General features: G+C 42.0%; 1 non-coding gene and 1 pseudogene across 1 annotated transcript; both read right to left on the bottom strand.

Moving 5' to 3' along the window:
- Positions 1-15,370: 15,370 nt before the first annotated feature.
- On the bottom strand, positions 15,371-18,718 carry LOC149517909 (25S ribosomal RNA; annotated as a pseudogene).
- Positions 18,719-18,950: 232 nt separating this feature from the next.
- LOC149517908 (5.8S ribosomal RNA) lies at positions 18,951-19,106 on the bottom strand. The gene has a single exon (XR_016344859.1). It is a non-coding gene; the product is annotated as a 5.8S ribosomal RNA (ribosomal RNA).
- Between the last annotated feature and the right edge of the window lie 2,511 nt (positions 19,107-21,617).

Below are 21,617 nucleotides of genomic sequence, written 5' to 3'. Positions count from 1 at the left end.
AACTAAAAAGATTAGGCAAACCCTTTTATTAAAGTGTATAGGGGTGACTCAAGCAAAAATTGGTTTGGCAACAAACTGTCACTATTAAGGTAAGAGAAAGGGATGATCATGATTAGGTGCCAAGGACCATCGAGATAAGAGACAAACAATGAACTAATGTGCATGTACGATGGAGGATTGACATTCCTTTAGCAACAAGAGCATTGCTAGCACAAGTGGGGAAGAATATTATAGATCGTACATGAGTTCTAGACTAAAAAAGTCATATTATAAGACTTGCTTGAGATGGTGCAAGCAAAGCGCTAGGAAGGATTGAGACCAAGGTCCTAAAGGCACATATTTTACCCAAGTGTGTAGGCTAAGGCTAGGGCTAGAGTATAAGAGTACACTCATAGTGAGCTACAAGGTGTTAGGTATAAAGACTACTTACTAGAAGGTTTTAGAATACCCCAGGATGTAAGACGAGTAGTTAGGTACAAAAAACCCTAGAACCACCTAGAGATGGGCTATGCATGTAGGTATAGAAGTGTTTAGAGAAGCCTGGAGGTAGACCAAGTGCATGGGCACCAAAGGTTTCAAAAGGGCTAGGCATGGGCACATGGATAGGCACTGTAGCACCTAGACAAATAAACCTTTAGAAGACCCTAGCTATAGGTAAAGTGGCACTCAGATGGAAAAGACTTTGGAACCCATTTGGTGTAGGCACTTATTGGAAGTGCTAAACTTTTCCAAACTTAGGGGCTCTGTAGGGATCCTAAGACTAGAATATCTCTAGAAAGGCCTTAGCCGACTTTGTTAAAGCTTGGTCACCCTAGAACTGTCTAGAAGGGCCTCAATGGCCATATAGTTTGATTCATTGTAACCATAAGTACCAATAGGGCTCAAGTATAAATAGTAGAGCCTCCCTTTCATTTATACAAAAGCCATAACTAAATGAAAACATACGGAAGCACGAGTGTGAACATTAGGGACTTAAGCCTTAAGAGCCTTTATAGAGAACACATAGGGACTAACATACCCTATTAAATAAATAAACTAGTCTTGCCTTAACCATTTTTTTCATAGTTTTCTCCTAAACTCTTAAGAGGTTAGTCAAGTTCCAGCACAAGTGCATAACACAGTTGGTTTGTGCATGGCACCGAGTCCTTTTAAAGGTTGACTTAGGCACATGGATGATAGTTTCCTACCTAAGGCCGCATGGTTGCTAGGCTTAAGCTCTTAGCCTATGACAATTGGTATCAAGCCAGTTCTAATTGGAATTGGTATTAAAGTAGGTTTCAAACCTTGGTTACAATCAGTGTTGGTGTTAGTTCTAATGCATGCGCAGCTTGAGTGTTAGTGTGTCAATTATGCTATAGACTTGTAATGGGAAGTGTTTTATGGGCGATTGTTGGTTGTTGGTGCTAAGAATAGGGCACAAATACACTTGAGTGCTCTTAATGAAATTGTGGAAAATCCTTAGTCTGAGCTTTGCAATTGTGGTGCATGTGCCAAAGTATGGCTAGTAACCTTCAGGTGAAGTGCACGAGTAAAGTGCAAAAGGGTTGCCCACCCATAACAAGAGGAGAAAGGCTAGTTCGAAGGATCTATTGTCATCCATGGACTTTTAGTTGGTAAAATGTGCCATGGGAGATTTGATGGATTAGTTTAAGGACATTGAAGAATGCATCCAAGAGTTAGACTTGATATAGAAAGAGCTCAAAGAAGAGATGCATGATGCCTTGACTCTAAAGATAGAAGTGCTCACACAGTATAATGAAGCTCTAGAGGCTCAAGTGGCAGCCTTACGGGAAGAAATAGAGCAACTTGGGCTGGAGTTTATTGCATTTCAAGCTACCAAACCTACAATGAAAGTGCATGAGCCAAAGCTATTCGAGAGAAGTCACTCAGCCAAAGAAGTCAACAACTTCATGTGGAGCATAAAGTAGTACTTTTGAGTGGCTGGTATAACAGAAGAGGCTAAGGTAAGCACTATTGCCATGAACTTAATTGATGTGGCCCTCTTATAGTGCTATCAGAGGTGTAATAGCATGCAGTAAGGGGAGACTACAACACCATATGGGATCAATTTGTGAGGGAACTAATGAGACAGTTTAAACTAAAGTATGAGAAAAAAAAGCTTGGGTGAAGTTTCATCGGCTCATTCAAATGGAAAGACTGTAAGACTATTGTCAGAAGTTCTTAAAATTGTCACTTACGGTTCCCAACATGGGTGAGCAAGAAGCCTTGTTCTACTTCCTTAATAGGTTAAAGCCATGGGCAAGAATCGAGTTAAAGTGGCATAGGGTCCAAGACTTGAGTTAGGCAATTGTAATTTCCAAATCATTGGTTGAGTATGAATGCACCAAGTCTCCCGAGACTAGGGACAACAGCTTAAGTGGGGGAGATAAGAGTAATCACTCTTCATCAAAATATGAGGTTGAGGAGAAGCTTTAGCATCGTAAGGAAAGGGTCAAGGAGTCTAACAAGGAAAAAAGTAAAAAAGCCATTACGTTTACATACTTTTTATGTTTAAAATCACATAGGCCCAGAGATTGCCTACAATAGAAGAAGCTTGTAGCCATTGTAAAGACTTATAAGGAGTCTAATGGCAAGAATAATGGTAGCAATCAGCACTTTGAAGACTCCAATGGTGTGTTGAGGCTCAATACTATTTGATTGAGCTAAAAAGAGCAAATCTCTTGAGTTCTTGATAAAGGTGATAATGGTGTGGCTACAAAGAGCCACCAATCAAGCTAATAGGATTAGTGGAGTGTGGACATAGAGAGCCACCAGTCAAACCAAAGAGATCAACTAGACCTCTTTTATCAAAGTGCATAGTGGGTGACTCTAAGGAGAAAGTTAGTTTAATAATAGACACATCGGTGTCAAGGCAATAGAAAAGGATGATCACGATTAGGTGCCGAAAGCCATTGGGATAAGAGGTAAACATCGATCTAACATGCAAGTATGGTGAAAGATTGGCATTCTTTTAGAAACAAGGGCATTGCTAGAACAAATGGGGGAGAATGTCACAGATCGTGAATAAGTCATCAACCAAGAAGGTCACATGACGGGACTTGCTCAAGATGGTGAGGTGAAGCTTTAGGTAGGTTCAAGACCAAGTTCTTAAAGGCACATACTTTACCCAAATGTGTGGGCCAAGGCTAAGGCTAGAGTGTAGGAGTACCCTCATGGTGAGCTACATGGTGTCAGGCATAAGGATTACCTGCTAAAAGGTTTTAGAACACCCTAGGATATGGTACAGGTAGTTAGACATAGAAAGGCCTAGAACATGGAAGGGTTAGACAAGCCTGTAGGTAGGCTAGGTGCGCTAGTACCAAAGGTTTCAAAAGGACCAAGCATAGGCATAGTGATAGGCATTGTAGCATATAGATGAAGAAGCCTTTAGAAGGCCCTAACCGTAGTAGAGTGGCACCTAAATAGAGAAGACTCTGGAACACACTAGGTATGGGCATTGAGTGAAAATGCTTGGGCTTTTCCAAACCCAAGTGCTTAATGGGGAGCTTGAAATCAGCATATCTCTAAAAAGGCCTTAGCTTACTGTGTTGAAGTGTAGGCACCATAAAACTATGTAAAAAGCTCTTAAAGGCCATACACTTGGATTCATTGTAACCATAAGTACCAAGGGGGCTCAAGTATAAATAGGAGAGCCTTTTCCTTATTTGTACATAAACCATAGCCAAGTGACAACATAACAAAGCAAAAGTGTGAGCATTAGGGACATAGGCCTTAAAAGCCTTTGTAGAGAACACATAGGGACTATGTTCAAACAGTAAGTGTACATACCTAATCAAGTAAATAAACTACTCTTGCCTTGACCATTTCCTTCCTAGCTTTCTCCAAAACTCCTAGGAGGTTAGTCGAGTTCTAACATAAGTGCATGACATAGTTGATTAATGCACGACACCAAGTTGGTTTAAAGGCTGACTTAGGCATACAGATGGTAGTTTCCCACTTAAGGCTGCATGACAGCTAAGCTTAAGCTCCTAGCTTGTGTCACAGGCACGGCTTGAGCTTAGCACAATCGAGCCTTTTTTTCGCATGCATGTCAACTGGTCAAGGCCATAGGTGCCTATAGGTCACTAAACTAACCAGTCACCAAACAATATGACAAGAAGGCAAGCATGGCCTAGATTTTTCCCCAGGGACATTATCATGGATATATGCAATGACAAGCCCATCATGTACACCTACTCCCCTCATAGAGGGGAAAGGGGGGCTCGGACAACCAACTTTTAAAGAGTATGGGAGATTTTATAGATATGCTTATAGTAGACATTAGAGCATTTGAAATGGGGACATTTTTTTCAAACAAGCATATCTCACACCAAGATTTCATAGGTTTTGATGGTGGTCAAGGCATGTGCTGACACCAAAGCTCAGCATGTGCTGATAGTGTTTAAGGTAATTACCTGCATCGAAGGCCATTTACTACCAATGCTGATTGAGGTATGTGCCCACACCAAAGGCCAAAATATGCCAATGATGGTCAAGGCAAGTGCCCATACCTATTGCTAGCTTGTGTCGATGGTGGTTGAGGCAAGTGCCCATACCAAAGGCTAACTTATGGTAATGATGTTCGAGGCATGTGCCCACACCATGCACCAGCATGTGCCATTGATGGTTGAGGCCTTGGTCAAAGTTTGATTCTAGGCCACAGTGCATATATTAGACTCAGGCATGTGCTGGTTCAACTTTTTTTTACCAAGGGCACCATCATTAGAGAACTTGATCAGTGGCATTAGAGGTTCTAGCGATTAGAGGTAGGGGTCAGGGAGGTGTACACATATTATATACGATGGGTGTTGGTCCTTGGCCCTTATATTGGCCCTATATCCCTAAGAAACCTTGACAACTCATACCCTCTTAAAGGGCATAAGAGCTTTTACAAGTTTGCAGCTAGTAGCCATTCAAGAGTCTAAAATATGGGGCACTTTTTTCAAATGGCCAAAAAATCTTCTACACTTCAAGTTTTTAGCTAAATTTTTTATGTGGAAGCCAATAAAAATACAAGGATCATGTATACCAAAATTAGGGCCAAAAGTCCTTTAAAAAAAATTTCAAAAAATCTAAATCGAGAAAAATTTTAAAATTTGTGAAAAATAAAAAATGAGTCATCTTGCCACGAAACTTCACATGAAGGCTTAAGGGACTGTTATATGAATTTGCAAGCCATAAAAATGTCATTGGCACAACAAAAATATGATGATGTGCTTGAACCCACCTATTGCCTAATCATGGTGCACATGGTGCGTGGCCTAGGCCTAGGATACTTACGCATGGTGTGAGGCCAGCATGTGTTGATTGTGTTTGAGGGAATTGTGTGCACAAAGGCTAGCATGTGTTAATAAGGGTCAAAGCATGTGTTGAGATAAAAGGCCAACAAGTCCCGATGGTGGTTAAGGCATGTGCATTCACTAAGGGTCCTTCGATGTCAATGGAGGTCAAGGCATATGATGTGTCATAGTCCATAAGCTGGTCCAAGCCTAGGGGTTCTTTTTGAGTTAAGGAATAGTTTTAGTTCTAGTAGGATAAGGTTTGACAGCCATAAGGACCATGCCTTGAGGCCTACTAGAGGCCCAAGTTATGGGGAACTACCCTAAAATAGTGGTATAGGTAGTGATAAAGACTCTAAAGGCTCAGGTATGGTGTTTAGGTTTGGTAGAATTGAGCCAAGCCTAGATATAGGCACTGGTGAGTGCTTATATGAATTTACAAGCTATAAAAATGGCATTGGCATGGTAGAAATATAAAGATGTGCTTTAACCCACCTACTGCCTGATCGTGGCATGTATGTGCATAGCTCAAGCCTAGGATACCTATGTGTGGTAAGTGGCCTAACATGTGCCAATGTGTTCAAGGGAACTGCTCACATAAAGGGCCAGTATGTTTTAATGGTGGTCAAAGCATGACCTAAGACTAAAGGTCAACATATCTTGATGGTGGTTGAGGCATGTGCATGTATCATAGTCCACAAGCTAGTCTAATCCCATAGGTTTTCTATAAGTCAAGGAGCAATTCTAGTTCTAGCAAGACAAGGTTTGATGGCTAGATGGATAGGCCTTGAGGCTTTCTGGAGGCCCAGGTTGCGAAAAGCTAGCCTAGAACAAAGGTATAGGTAGTGATCAAGATTTTAGAGGCTTAAGCATGGTGTTCATGTTTGACAAAATTAAGTTAGGCCCATGTATGGGTGCTAGTGAGCGCTTATATGAATTTACAAGCTATAAAAATGGCATTGGCATGGTAGAAATATGAAGATATGGTTAGACCTACCTACTACCCAGTTATGGTGTGCATGGTGCACGTGTCATGCCTTGGGCGAGAGCGCTAGGAGCACAGGCTCAAGCACTTGAGGTTAAGGTTGGTGCACTAGGAGCATTGGCGGGGGTTTGTACACTAGGCCTTGGTGAGGAGTCTAGATCACTCGCACAGCATACAGGCCAGCTTGCATGCCCAAGGCTAGGCTTGCATGATGCCTGTACCACATCCAGGAAGGTCCAAAAGAGGAAGCGCGTAGCAAGATCTTCTAAAAGTGCATAGGATCAATAGAAGCCTTCTAGAGGATTTGGTTGACCCTTAAAATCAAAAAATAGAATCCTGTATTAATGTAATATGTGTAATCTTTGATTGATTGTAATTCCTTGATTCTAGGGATTTAGCCATAAGTGTAGCTAGGGGCCTCAACTATAAATAGAGGCTCACCTCACCCTCTTTTATACATCATCTTACACTTTTGCACATCATCTTACACTTTTGCTTTAGTAAAATACAAAGCATATTCTAGCAATTCTCTTGCTTTTTTATTTTTCTCAAACTTGTGCGTTCTGTCCTTCTCATTGTTCTAGTGCTCGCACACTTTAGTTCTGGGCTGACTTAGGCTAGAAGAAGGTGATTCCAAGCCTAAGGCTACATGAATTTTGAGTCTTAGGTTAGAGCCTGTGACAGTTGGTATCAGAGTAGTTTTGGTTATGCTTTTTTGTGTGTGTAGGTTAGATCGTAGTCAAAGAGATGGCTTCCCAGAGTGATGTGGCTAGCTAACAACCAGAGGCTCAGGAGCAAGGGCGTGGAAGAGGCAAGAAGGCTAGTTCGAGAGACCTCTGGTCTACCATGGATGGGAGGTTGTCTAAGGGAGAGATGACCATGGGTGACATGAAGGAGAAGCTTGATGATGTGGAGACTCATATTGAAGCGCTAGACTCCATAGAAGAGGAGCTCAAGGGTAAGTTACAAGCTGTTCTCAATCAAGGCCTGGATGTGATCACCTAAAGGAACAAGACCTTGAAGGCCTAGGTGGAGACCATGTATGATGGCATGAAGGCCATGTGTAAAGAGATAAAAGAGCTCAGGAGTGAGTTCACTGCGTGTAAGACTGCCATAGGGAATGGCATGTTTGCTAGAGCATTTAAGACCCGTGTGTAGATCCCTAAGCCTAAAAGGTTCAAGGGGACTAGGGCTACCAAAGAAGTAGACAACTACTTATGGGGCATGAAGCAGTACTTCTAGGCTATCAGCATGTATGATGAGGCTACCGACTGCATCAATGTATCTTACTAATGTTGCCTTGTGATGAAGGTGCAGGTGTAATGATGTGAGGCATGGCGTGCCATGATTGGAACCTGGGCAAAGTTTAGAAAAGAGTTCAGAGAGTAGTTCTACTTAAAGTATGCCAATGATGAAGCCCAAGCGAAGTTGTGCAAGCTTACCCAGTAAGGGGAGATAAGGGACTATGTCCTAAAATTCTCTGAACTAATGCTTTAGATTTTGGATCTGAATGAGATAGAAGGCCTATTTGCTTTCATGGATAGGTTGAAGCTGTGGGTGAAGTGCCATGGATTGAGACTTAATCTCTAACCCTACGTGGCTCTAAGACCCAGGCATGCACTCATCTGATGTCCTAGATTAGCCTACCTACTATGATTCACACCCTTGTGAGGTATTGTTTGCTTTGGCCCTTCTGGCCTCATAGTTTTATCCCACAAAAGGTGCCTCACAAGGAGGAAAAGGTGTGAACCCTTATATCCTAAGACTAACTCTAGTATTTAACTGATGTGGGATTTTTGACTTCACTTTAGGATCATGACATCTTTCCCTACTCTAATAAGGTCCCACTGTCCTCCATGGTACATCTCTAGTACCTTATAAAGTTGGCTTTGATTTCACTTGTCACAGATCAAGACTTAATCTCTAGGCCCATGTGGCTCCAAGATCTAATTATGCACTCATCTAGCATCTTAGATCAACCTATTTACTACAGTTCACACCCTTGTAAGGTATTGTCTGCTCTGGCCCTTCTGGCCTTATAGTTTTGTCCCATAAAAGGCCCCTCACAAGGAGGAAGAGGTGTGAACCCTTATATCCTAAGACCAACTCTAGTACTTAACTGATGTAGGATTCTTGACTTCACTTCAGGACCATGATAGAAGCACGAGCTACAAAGGCAGGGAGTTCATGACTTGGCTAAAGCCATGACTACTACTGAGTCCTTGGAGAAGTTCAAACCATTGAACAAGTTGAGTCTTTCAAGCCCAAGGGAAAGTGCAAGGACAAGAGGGGCCAAGAGAAGTAATCCAAGGGAGGGGATTGTGACTGGCAGTCCAAGGATGGGGATCGAGACCATTTGGACAAAGATGGCAAAATGAAGCCACTAGCAGGGAAGTGAATGGCAAAAGGGGATTAAGAGCCGCTCATATGCTATCGATGTGGAAGGAGCTACATAACTTGTAACTGCCCATAAAAGGGTAAGCTGGCTATTGTAGACAAAGAGTTTGATGAGGAGCCAATGGTAAGGGTAGCAAATCTTGGGTCGTTGGTGCTTAATACTATCCAAAGTAAGGGGAGCTACAAACCAAAGGGCTTGATGTTTGTTGATATGATGGTTACGGGTCAAAAGGTGAGTGCACTGGTGGACACAAGTGCCTCGCACTTGTTTATTTTATGGGTTTAAACCTAAAAGCTCTAATTGAAGGGGTAGAAAGAGACTAGTACCATCAAGACAGTGAACTCCATGGAAGTTCTAGCCATTGGAGTAGCACGATGAGTGGAGTTATAGCTTAGAGACTGGAAGGGTAAGGAAACCAATGAGGTAATACCCTTAGATGACTATGAGTTTATGATTGGGTTGGATTTCCTTGTTCAGATTAATGCCTTCCTTGTGCCTTTTGCCAATTGTATTTACATTCTAGATGTATAGTGCCAATGCTTTGTACCATTGAGCTAAAGGTTCGAGATTGAGTCTAAGGTGGTGTCAACCATTCAATTTACCAAGGTAGTGAATAGGGAAGAAAACACCTTCTTGGTAGCCCTGAAGTATGAGAAGCCAAGGGAGGAAAAGTCTAATACTCCCTTAGAGGTGGTAAAAGTGCTGGAGTCCTTTAGCAATGTGATGCCCATAAAGCTACCTAGCAAGCTACCACCTAAGAAAGAAGTGGACTACAAGATCAAGCTGGTGCCTAAGGCCAAGCCACCAACTAGAGCCCCTTACTGGATGTCCCCACTAGAGTTGGAAGAGTTAAGAAAATAGCTCAAAGAGTTGATTGATGCTGGCTTTATCAGGCCATCTAAGACACCATATGGTGCACTTGTTCTATTCCAACGCAAGCATGATGGGTCATTTTGGTTGTGTATAGATTACCAGGCTTTGAACAAGCTGACCATCAAGAACAAGAATCCTATCCCACTAATTCTAAAATTGTTTGACCAACTTGGGAGCGCAAGGTGGTTCACCAAGCTAGATTTGAGGTTGGGCTACTATTAGGTCAAAATCATGGAGGGAGATAAGCCTAAGACAATGTATGTCACTTGGTATGGCTCATATGAGTTCTTAGCCATGCCATTTGGACTCACCAATGCCCCAACAACCTTCTATACACTCATGAATAAGGTACTTCAGTTGTTATTTGATCAATTTGTTATGGTTTATCTAGATGACATTGTGATCTACAGCCAGATGTTGGGAGAGCATGTAGACCACTTGAGACAGGTATTCGAGGTGTTGTAGGTGCACAAGCTATATGTCAAGAAAGAGAAGTGCTCATTTGCCTAGTAGGAGATCCTGTTCTTAGGCCATAAAGTGAGAGGTGGTAGGATTTGCATGGATGAAGGTAATGTGCATGCCATCTTGGAGTGGGAACCACCAACCAAGGTCACTGAGTTGAGGTCATTCCTTAGGCTAGTTAACTACTATAGGCCCTTCATCAAAGGCCACTCAGCCATAACCATGCCATTGATTGACTTGCTCAAGAAAGAAAAAGCATGAGAATGGAGTGCAGGGTGCTAGGAAGCCTTTGATTGGTTGAAGCATGTTGTGATCAAGGAACCAATCTTGGCCTTGTCAGACCATGCTAAGCCATATGAGGTGCATATAGATGCATCAAACTATGCAATAAGGGACTATGCAATAAGGGGTGTGTTGATGTAAGAAGGACATTCGATTGCATTTGAGAGCCAAAAGCTAAATAAGACTAAGCATAGGTACGTAGCCCAGGAGAAAGAGATGACTGCAATGGCGCACTACTTACGAACTTGGCACCATTACCTATTGGGGTCGAGGTTCGTGGTCAAAATGGACAATGTGGTGACCAATTACTTCCAGTCATGGAAAAAGCTATCTCCAAAATAAGTGAAATGGCTAGATTTTCTTGTGGAGTTTGATTTCCAAATAGAGTATAAGCAGGGCGGGCAAACCTGGTGGTTGACCCTCTGAGCAAAAAGGTGAACTTTGCTACCATTAGCCAACCAGAGGGGTTTTTGGTGCCGCACATCAAAGAAGGGCTTGTGCATGATCTTACAGCTAAGGCTTTCATGGAGTACGCCTAGTAAGGTAAGACTAGGTGATTTTGGTTGTAGGATGGTTTATTGTACACTAGAGGCAGTAGGCTATTTATGCCGTAGCATGGGATGCTTCGTAGGGAAGTCATGCATGAGTGCCATGATTCGAGGTTGGCTGGACACCCAGGGATGAGCCATACCTTGGCTTTGATAGATGACTGATACTATTAGCTATACATGAGGGAAGATGTGGAAGCCTATGTGAAAATTTATCTTGTGTGCCAACATGACAAGGTAGAGCTCAAGAAACCAAGCGATCTTTTGGAGCCATTGCCAGTGCTAGAACGACCATGGGAAAGCATCACTTTGGACTTTATAGTCAATCTACCCAAAGTAGAGGGGTTTGGAAGCATCATGGTAGTGGTGGATAGGTTTTCCAAGTATGGGATTTTCATTCTAGCAACCAAAGAGTGCCCAGTTGAGGAAGCAGCCCGATTGTTCTTGAAAAATGTGGTGAAGTACTGGGGAGTGTCAAGGACTATTGTTAGTGATCGGGATAGGCATTTCATGGGTAGGTTCTAGATCGAGTTATTCAAGTTATTGGGGTTAGACTTGAACTTTTCCACTAGCATACATCCATAGACCGATGAGCAGACTGAGCATGTGATGGGCTATTAGAGGTCTACCTCAGGCACTATGTGAGTGCCACACAAAAGGACTGTCAAAGCTATTAGATGTCACCTAGTTTTCTTACAACTTGCAAAGGAGTGAAGTAATGAACTAGATTCCATTTAAGATCATGATAGGTTAACAACCGCTAACACTTAGTTCAATTGTTGCAGGTTATGCAGGGCCAAATCCAATAGCATACAAGTTTGCCAAGGCTTGGCAAGAGCAAGCTGACTTGGCCAAAGTCTATCTACACAAAGTGGCAAAGAGGTCGAAGAAGTGGGTAAACTAGAATAGGTGGGACATGCAATTCCAAGTAAGAGACTTGGTGTTGGTGAAGCTGCATCCCATTGTACGCCATAAGAGGCTACACAAAGGCCTTGTCCAGAGGTATGAAAGACCTTTCTGAGTAGTCAAGAGAGTAGGCAAGGTTGCTTACAAGTTAGATATGCCACCCAAGCTAAAGGTACACTCGATGTTCCAAGTTAGCATGCTTAAGCAATTTTTTAAGGATGAAGAAGATCCAGGATGGGTAGAATCAAAGCATACGCCATTGAGAGCTTGGGCCTTATATGAGAAAGAGGTCCACAACATCATAGTTGATCAAGAAATGAGGTAGAAGAGCTACCAACCAAGATAAGAGTATAGGCTCAAGCAGCCAAGGTTGAGGCTCGCGCACCAGGAGCATTGGCAAGGGTTTGCACACTAGCCCTTGGAGAGAAGTCTAAATTGCTTGCATAGCATGCAGGCTAGCTCACACGACCAAGGCCAGGCTTACAAGATGCCTATACCACATCCAAGAAGGCCCAAGAGAGGAAGTGTGCAGCAAGATCTTCTTAGTAGGAGCCTTTTGAAGGATTTGGTTGACCTTAAAAATCAGGAAGTAGAAACCGTGTATTAATGTAATCTGTGTGATCTTTGATTGATTGTAATTCCTTGATTCTAGAGATTTAGCCATAAATGTAGCTGGGGACCTCAACTATAAATAGAGGGTTGCGTCACCCTTCTTTGTACATCATCTTACACTTTTGCTTTGGTAAAATATAGAGTATATTCTAGCAATTCTTTTGTTGTTCTATTTTTCTCAAACTTACGCATTCTGTCCTTCCCATTGTTCTAGTGCCTGCACACTTATGATCTAGGTTGACTTAGGCTAGAAGAAGGTGATGCCAAGCCTAAGGCCACACTGATTCTGAGTCTTAGGTTAGAGCCCATGACACATATCTCGAGCTTAGGATACCCACGCGTGGTGCATGACATAACATGTGTTGATGGTAGTCGAAGCATATGTCGAAACCAAGGGCCAAGATGTATTAATGGTGGTTAAGGCATATGCATGTGTCATAGTTTGCAAGCTGGTCCAAGCCTATGGGTTCTTTTTGAGTCAAGGAGCAGTTCCAGTTCTAGTGAAATATGGACAGCCAGAGGGACCAAGCATTGTGGCCTACTAGAGACCCAAGTTATGAGGAACTAGCCTAAAGTAGTGGTATCAGTAGTGATCAAGACTCTTGAGGCTCAGGTATGATGTTCATGTTTGGCAAAATTGAACCAGGCCTAGGTGTGGGCACTAGTGAGCACTTATACAAATTTACAAGCAATAAAAATGACATTGGCATGGCAGAAATATGAATATGTGCTTGAGCCCACCTACTATCTATCGTGGTGTGCATGGTGCACAGCCTAGCATATGTTGATGGTGTCTGAGGGAACTACCTGCACAAAGGGCTAGCATGTGTTGATGGTGGTTGAAACATATGCTAAGAACACGGGCCTACATGTCCTGATAGTGCTTAAGGCATGTGCATGTGTCATAGGCCTAGGACTTAAACCAAATGCTCCATGTGGCCTTAGGCTAGACTCCTTCCTAGTATGCCTAAGTTAGCATGCAAACACTTTCAAGCAATGAGCACTCAAAAGAACACTGAAAAAGCTAGAAAGCAAGAGATGTTTGGAAATGCTATAACATGTATTCACTCAAGTGTTTTTGTATATCGAATGAGGGTGGGGCAGCCCTCTATTTATAGTTGAAGCCCTCATGAATCAATGGCTAGGATTGACTCAATCCAATGGCTATTATAGTGTCCAAGATTATAAAGAGATTACATGAGATATACGTCAAGAGTTTGAATTATGTGGGGAACTATACTATCATGGGAGTCTGCAGATCCTTATAGAAAGTTCTATCTATTAAGTCTACTTGGGCCTAATAATAGTTGGGTCTACTATGGCCTGGTGTGCCCATACCAAGGCCTAGTCCACTTGTACCGGGGCTTAGTTTGCACATGCATTCTACTCTCAAAGGGTTCTTACTAAGATAGGAAGTGGTTCTAAGGCAACATGGACCAAGTCAAAATGTAAGGGAAACTAGGCCCAAAGGTGCAATAGAGGCCCTATATGTAGGACCATGACCTAGAATGGGTTTGTAGGCACTGAAACAATCTTAGGCAGCTCAGGCCAAGGGATCCAGTTTGGCAACTTTTAGACAAAACTAGGCACGAGTGCGAGAGTAAGCCTATGTGCAAGCAAAACCAAAATAGGTGTAGACAACTAAATTTAGAACTATTCATTGTGATCCCATTGTATGTCCTATACATATTGTACTCTTTGTGAGCATTAGAATAGGAACAATGTCAACCATTGATTCAAGGGGGTTTTAGCTATAAATAGGAGGTGTGCCCACCCTCATTATACATACCATAGCTTGAGTAATACAAGTTTACTCTTGCCTATCTTTGTTGTTCTCTTTAGCTTTCCATTAAACACCCTATATGCAAGCTTGTCTAGTAGTAGCTTGGGTGGTTAGCCTTGAAGTCTTAAGCGTCTATGCACCAATTCAGTTGAAGGCTAATGTGGGAAGTTGGATGAGTCCATTCCTAGGTCCTGGAGCCTTATGAGTCAAAGCTTAAGTCTCAACTAGTGACACATGTGTCATGGTTTATAAGCTGGCCTTGGCCTAAGGGTTCTCTTTGAGTCGATGAGCAATTCCAATTCTAGCGAGACAGGTTTAATAGCTAGAGAGCTAGGCCTTGAGGCCTACTAGAGGCTTAGGTCATGAGGAACTAGCCTTTTTTAGTGGTATAGGTAGTGATCAAGAATTTAGAGGCTTAGGCACAATGTTCAAGTTCAGTAGAATTAAGCCAAGCCTAGGTGTAGGTGCTGGTGAGTGATGCATGAGCACACAATCATACCTAGCTATGGGCACTGATGATCGAGGTATAGGTGTATAGTTAGACATAGGTATGGGCACACTTCAACATAGTCCTAGGAGGATTAGATTTGTGGGCTTTTAAAAGGCCCAATACTGTAGCACAATTTTTGACCAGTTGGAATTATGTTAAGCACTTGACTTTTGTAGGCTAACTTAGGCAAACAGAGCCAATTCCCTATCCAAGGTTACATGGAGTTTGGCTTAAGATTGGAGCATGTGATGCATGCATCGAGCATCATTTAGTGCTGATGGTGATCGAAGGATATGCAAGCGCTATGGGTGAGAGGTTCACAGTACACATGCCTACCAAGTGCCAGCATCTACTAAGAAGTTTAAGGCAACAACCTGCACCAAGAACCCGCTTGCACTATCGGTGGTTGAGGCAACATCCCATACTAAGGGCCAACATCTACTAATGGTGTTTGGGGCAACAATAGGCCAGCATCAGTCGATGGTATTGGATACAATTGCCTACACCAACCAAGGGCCACATGCTGTCGATGGTGTTCAAGGCAACAACCTACACTAGGGGCTGGCGTACACCAAAGGTGAGGCTATCATTGTAGCAACTACCAAAGGCATTCAATTGTAGTTTACATGGTGGCTATAACAAATACCTAATCGAATCTATTGCAAAGGAGAACACCATTCATCCCTAACCCTAGAAGGGTATGTGTAAAGAAATGAAGTGAGAGGACTTTAGTGGGTGTGGTGAGGGGAGGGACAAATTGAAGCAATAAAGGGTTGAATCTTAATGAATGTGGTAGCAGGGTTACTCTACCATATACAATATCCCATCACATATTGAAGTCATCTATAAAGGATTCTACCTGCCACTTGATGGGAATTGAGCTCTAAGGAGGCTTGTGTGGTTGTTCGCTATGAGGGCTACACTTAGGACACATGCCCTTGAGGGCATTGGCCCCTACTGTGGGTCAACATTTGGGTGACAAGCACATGCATCATTGCAAGCCTAGATTTTTCCTGGAAGGCATTTGGTTATAATCCAGCACACGGTAGCTTTGTGCCTTTGGCTTTTCAACCAAGTGCGATGACTTATTGTACAAATCAATGATTGTTTTCATACTAGGTTAAATTACTATTGCAACACTGCAATCAGTAAGATAAATCTAGCCTATCTTATGATAGTCTAAACCTAGTTTACATTCCCAGTGGTTGGTGAACAATCCAACACTTGGTGAATTTTGCTTCATAATGATCGAAAAAGCTGACATTGAAGGATCAAGAAGCAAAGTCACTATGAATGCTTGGCTGCCACAAGCCAATTATCCATGTGGTTTCTAACACCTCTAGCTTCAAATTCTGATGGTCTAAAGGATCGATAGGCCATGCTTTCATAGTTTGTATTTGTACTAGAAATTAAAATCAAATGAGCTTTTACCCTTTTGTTCTACATGAGATTTCTATTCTCATTGAGCTTATCTTAGGACACTTGCATTATCTTTTAATAGATGTGTCACACTAGCCAATCTCCCTACTTGATAATGTTTTTCACCTAGATTGACTGATCGAAGTTGGCTTTGGGTTTAAAAGAAGGGGTCATGCCCTACCTTTGATTTACAGAATAAGTAAAGTAGCATTAAAAGTAGTGGTATTTCAATTTCACCCCGAAGGCTCCCACTTATCCTACACCTCTCAAGTCATTTCACAAAGTCAGACTAGAGTCAAACTCAATTGGGTCTTTTTTCCTCACTAATTCTGCCAAACCCATTCCCTTGGGTGTAGTTTCACTAGATAGTAAACAGAGATAGTGGGAATCTCATTAATCCTTTCATGTGCATTAATAATTAGATGACAAGGCATTTGGCTACCTTAAGAGAGTCATAGTTACTCCCGCTGTTTACCTATGCTTGGTTGAATTTTTTCACTTAGACATTCAAAGCACTGGGCAAAAATCATATTATGTAAGCATTTGTAGGGACTATCATAATGTTTTGTTTTAATTAAATAGTCAGATTCCCTTAGTCCGTACTAGTTCAAAGTTGACTATTTATTGTTTGGGGAAGGCTCTCGACCGACATATGGTGACTTGCTCTTGCCATAGGAGTAGCTCAATAGTGCATTGATAGTCGAAGGGTTTAGGAATAGGACCCCCATGCACAGTCCTTAGAGCTAATCCTTTTCTTGAGGTTATGAATCCATTTTCCTGACTTCCTGTGCATACTTTGTTCCATTGACCAATGGTTGTTTACCTTGGAGACTTGATGTGGTTATGAGTATGATCGAACATGGATGGCACTCGATGCTCCAAATTTTGAAGGGTTGTCAGGGGTGCACTAGACACTAAGCAACATATGTTGCTCACTTGGCTACCAAACCCTACATACAATTGAGTCATTTCTAAGGTGGGGAAGCCATGAAATAAAAAAGATAACTCTTTTTGAGGACCCAACCAATGTCTTTAGATTCTCTAACGTTGCCATCAATCGCTGCATCTTGGTTCAAGAATTTTAACCTTATTCCTTTCAAAGCTTATGCTAGATGCATTATTAGACTATTTTTCCCCATCTCTTAGGATCAACTAACCCATATGCAAGTGCCATTCACATGGAACCATTCCTCTCTTTAGCCCTCAAAGTCTTTATTTGAATATTTACTACTAATGCCAAGATCTACACTGATGGCTACTCGACCCAAGCTCGTGCCTTTGGTTTTGTAATGACCATATGCCTTCTTACTCATTGGGGCTTGGCCCTTGCCATAATAGTTGAGCATAGGTTGTGTGCTTAAGCGTCATTCATTTTCAGGGCCAATTGACTCGGTAGGTGAGTTGTTACACACTTTTTAGCAAATTTCAACTTCCATGACCACTGTTCTGCTATCTTAATCGACCAACACACTTTATGGGTTCTAGGTTAGTGCAAAGTTGGGCACTATAACTTGGCTTCTGGTTCATCCTGCATCACCAGTTTTGCTTACCAAAAATGGCCCACTTGGAGCTCTCAATTTCGTGGCATGGCTTAATAAAGCCGCACCATCCTACCTATTTAAAGTTTAAGAATAGGTCGAGGGTGTTACGGCCTCGATGCCTGTAATCATTAGCTTTACCTGATGGAATTCACTAAAGGCTCTAACTATCTTGAGGAAAACTTTAAAGGGAACCAACTATTAAATAGTTTGATTAGTCTTTCACCCTTATACCCAAGTTAGATGAACAATTTACATGCTAGTATCATTATGGGCCTCCACTATAGTTTCCTTTGGCTTTGTCCCACTCAAGCATAGTTCCTTATCTTTTAGGTCTTTACATGCATGCTTACACTCAAACCTTTCTCAGAAGATCAAGGTCGATCAGTAGCTCACTTGTGAAGGATCCCACCAATTAGCTTCCTTGTGTCTTATAGGTTTTCTACCCCATTGACTCACAAACATGTTAGACTCTTTGGTCCATGTTTCAAGATGGGCCAGATGAGGTACCTACAGGCCTATGTCAAGAGCACGTGAGCATCAAGGCATGTTGAGATGGCATGTGCTACATTTTATAATCATGGTAACGATGTTTCCATAGGCATATTGAAAGCTTGGGTTCGAGCCACCGCCATAACCCATAATGGTCCAGCCCTAGCTAATCGACAAATCAACTATTGCTGGTCCACATTTAACCAAGATGCATCATCGGCCCCCATTTCACTTCTTTCTTGATAATTTCAAGAACTCTTGACTCTCCTTTCAAAGTCTTTTTCATCTTTCCCTCATGATACTTGTTTTCTATCAGTTTTTCACCCATATTCAACCTTTAATGGAATTTACTGCCCTATCAGGGCTACATACCCAAACAACTCGACTTACAAATAGTGCCTTATAGTGTGATAGGGTCTAGGCACAACAAGGCTCTCAGCCTCTCTGGCTCCCCTTTCCTGGGGACTTAGGCCTGGTCCACCACTGAGGACACTTCTGTAAACTACAATTTAGACACCGTGGGCACCCGATTCTCAAGTTGGGCTCTTTTTGGTTTGCTTGTTGTTACTAAGGGGAATCTTGGTAAGTTTATTTTTCTCTGCATATTGATATGCTTAAATTCATCAGGTAATCCTACTTGACTTGGGATCATGATGCTAGCATCAATCAAGTGATGTGAAGGGTCCAATAGGGTCTAAATGGACAACGAGCATGTGTCACCAGAGTTAAAGAATGCCAAAAGCTTTACTACTAATGATCACGATGCTATCATTGCTGGCAACTTGCTTTTAGCCCCACCAAGATTGATGAGATCATGAGGGGCAATTTTCAGCCACTTACTGTAGAGTTTAATGGGTAAGGGTTTAGAGGGGGAAACAGTGCATGACACCCAAGCAGGCATGCCTTCAGCCTAATAGCTTGCAGCACAACTTGCATTGAAAGACTCAATGGTTCACGGGATTCTACAAGTCACACCATGTATCGCATTTTAGTACATTCTTCATCGATACGAGAGTTGAGATATCCATTGCTGAGAGTTGTTTTGGTTTTTCACAAAAAAAAGAGTCATATGCCGCCCATGTATACATCATGAATAGGATGGAGAAGGCACACATGCTCTTTTTCATTATGGTTCCCTAGGGTGATTAGCACCAAGGGTTCATTATTCAACTGTAAGTGATGATATTAATAGTTTCACCTGCTTAGAAAGTGAAATGAATCGACTGTCATGCACAGCTAAGGCAAGAAGAGGCTTGAGGTATGAAGGTACCTTTGTCCCCTTAGTGTTTTGTTAATGCATTGTCATTCATTAAGCAAGTTTCAACAATGATCTTTTCATAAGTTCACATATGAAAACCTTGTTATGACTTTTCCTTTCTCCAAATGTAAGGTTCGATGGACTTCTCGAGACATCGTGGGCAATGAACTATCATGTTGCCATGATCCAAACACTTTATCAAACCATTCAATTAGTAGGAGTGATGGGTAGTGTGTACAAAAGGCAAGGATGTAGTCAATGTGAGCTGATGACTCATGCCTACTAGGAATTCCTCGTTGAAGACCAACAATTGAAATGATCTATCACCATGACGATGAAATTTCAAATATTACTTGGGCCTATCAGCCAAGGCTATATGTCACAAGTTGAGACTTAGGCTCTGACTTATGCAGCTCTAGGTCCTAGGAATTGACTCATTTAGTATCCTAGAGTAGCCTTTAACTAGATCAATGTATGGACACTTAAAACTCCAGGGCCAACCATCCTAATCTACTACTAGACAAGGCTGCACATAAATTGCTTGATGGAAAGCTAAAGAGAACAACAGAGATAGGAAGGAGTAAACTTGTATTATTCAAGTTATGGTGTGTATAGTAAGGGTGGAGGACTTCTCCTATTTATAGCTAAGGGCCTCTTAAACCAATGGCTGACATAGTTCCTATCCTAGGGCTTACAAAGAGTCTAATATATACAAGACATTATAATATGATTACATTAGAGAGTTTTAATTTTACATGAACTCTATCAGAAAAGAGTTTGAATTAACTTGGACTCCTTCTTCAACAGTATCCATGTTGGGCCCTTTTTCAGACCTATGCATGGTTTAGTTTTGCTATGCTTGGGCCTACTCATGTGCTTATGCCTAGGTCTATTTGAAAGCTATTAAACTAGATCCCTTAGCTTGAGCTCCCTAAGCTTGTTTCGATGCCTATGCACTTATTATGGGTCATGGTCTTACCCCTAAGACCTCTATTACGCCTCTGGGCCTAGTTTCCCTTGCATTTTAACTTAGTCCTGATTACTTTAAAACCACTCCTTATCTTAGTGAGAACCGTTCCCTTTCTCAGTGAGAACCTCTGGGCTTGGTCCTTTATATGGACTGTGACATTCTTCCTCACTCATTCTAGCAACACCTTTATTACTAGAGGGATATTGCATCTAAACTGCATGCCTTTATGCAAATCAACTTTGTCTTGTCTCCTTGAACTAGATTTCCCATGTGTTTGTCCCATACCCAAATAAGTACTCTACTGGTTGTTCTCTTGAGTATCATCAACCCTATGCTGCACTAGTCCTTTTCGCCTGCACGTCTAGTGTCTCCTCTACTTTCTTTGACTTGTCTGCTACAAACTTTTTTTTGGAGGGATCTGGCTGCACCTTGGGACTAATGCTATGGCACTCCATTACCACTTCACTGTCATATCCTAAAGAGGTTCTACCTTTTCAACAAAATAAAAAAGCATCGAGCCGCATCACCTTGGGCTCTTCTTAGTGCTCATCACCACTACTACTCTTGCCTACAAACAACTTCTCTATGTAGTTGATGGTTGAAGGCCTTGTACACTTCGAGCACTCTTTCACCCTATGCTGATTATTACATAAAATGTAACTCAAGGGCTTATTCTCTTTATCCCTACTAGTAGCAGTAGTGGCCATGCAAAATCTGGGATTTCTCATAGCCCTTTCCTTACCTAAGGAACAAACACTGGTGTCCCCCCCACTTGGTTGTTTCCCTTGGGCTTTGGAGACTTGGTGCAATAAACCTAAGACTTTGATTCCACAACAACACTAGCCTAACTTGACTCCTACATACCTCTTTGTTGCAGCATGGTCTTGACTCTTAGCTTTTAAGCATCTAAAAACTGCTTAGCCACCACCACCTTAGGTTCTAAGCCCACACCAACAACTATCGCAGTTTGAAACGTAGTATGATCAACCTTAAGCCTTGGTAGCTTTTCTTGCAAGGTTGACACCATGGCCTCTAATGCCTCATTCCATTGCATGACCACCTTTAATACCTCATTCAAGGAACCTTCCCTATCTTTGAACCTATACCTCAATTCAACAATAGTCACCTCAAACTTTTGCAATTTGGTATCTAGGGACTTCACCATGTCTTTCAATCTAGCCTTCTTTACTTTGTCTATAGGTGGGCACTTATTAAGGCCCTTACCCTAGCCTTTGGTCTAGTTTTCTATAGTGATGCCACAACCTTAAATAATTTACAAAACCAAAGAGATTACCTTAACCTTTTGCACATTCTGATGATCT

This window comes from Durio zibethinus, chromosome 8 (genome assembly GCF_047325235.1).
Source record: "Durio zibethinus cultivar Kanyao isolate XHJ-2024 chromosome 8, ASM4732523v1, whole genome shotgun sequence".
Taxonomy (NCBI): Eukaryota; Viridiplantae; Streptophyta; class Magnoliopsida; order Malvales; family Malvaceae; genus Durio; species Durio zibethinus.
This window is presented reverse-complemented; position numbering and strand designations above follow the sequence as displayed.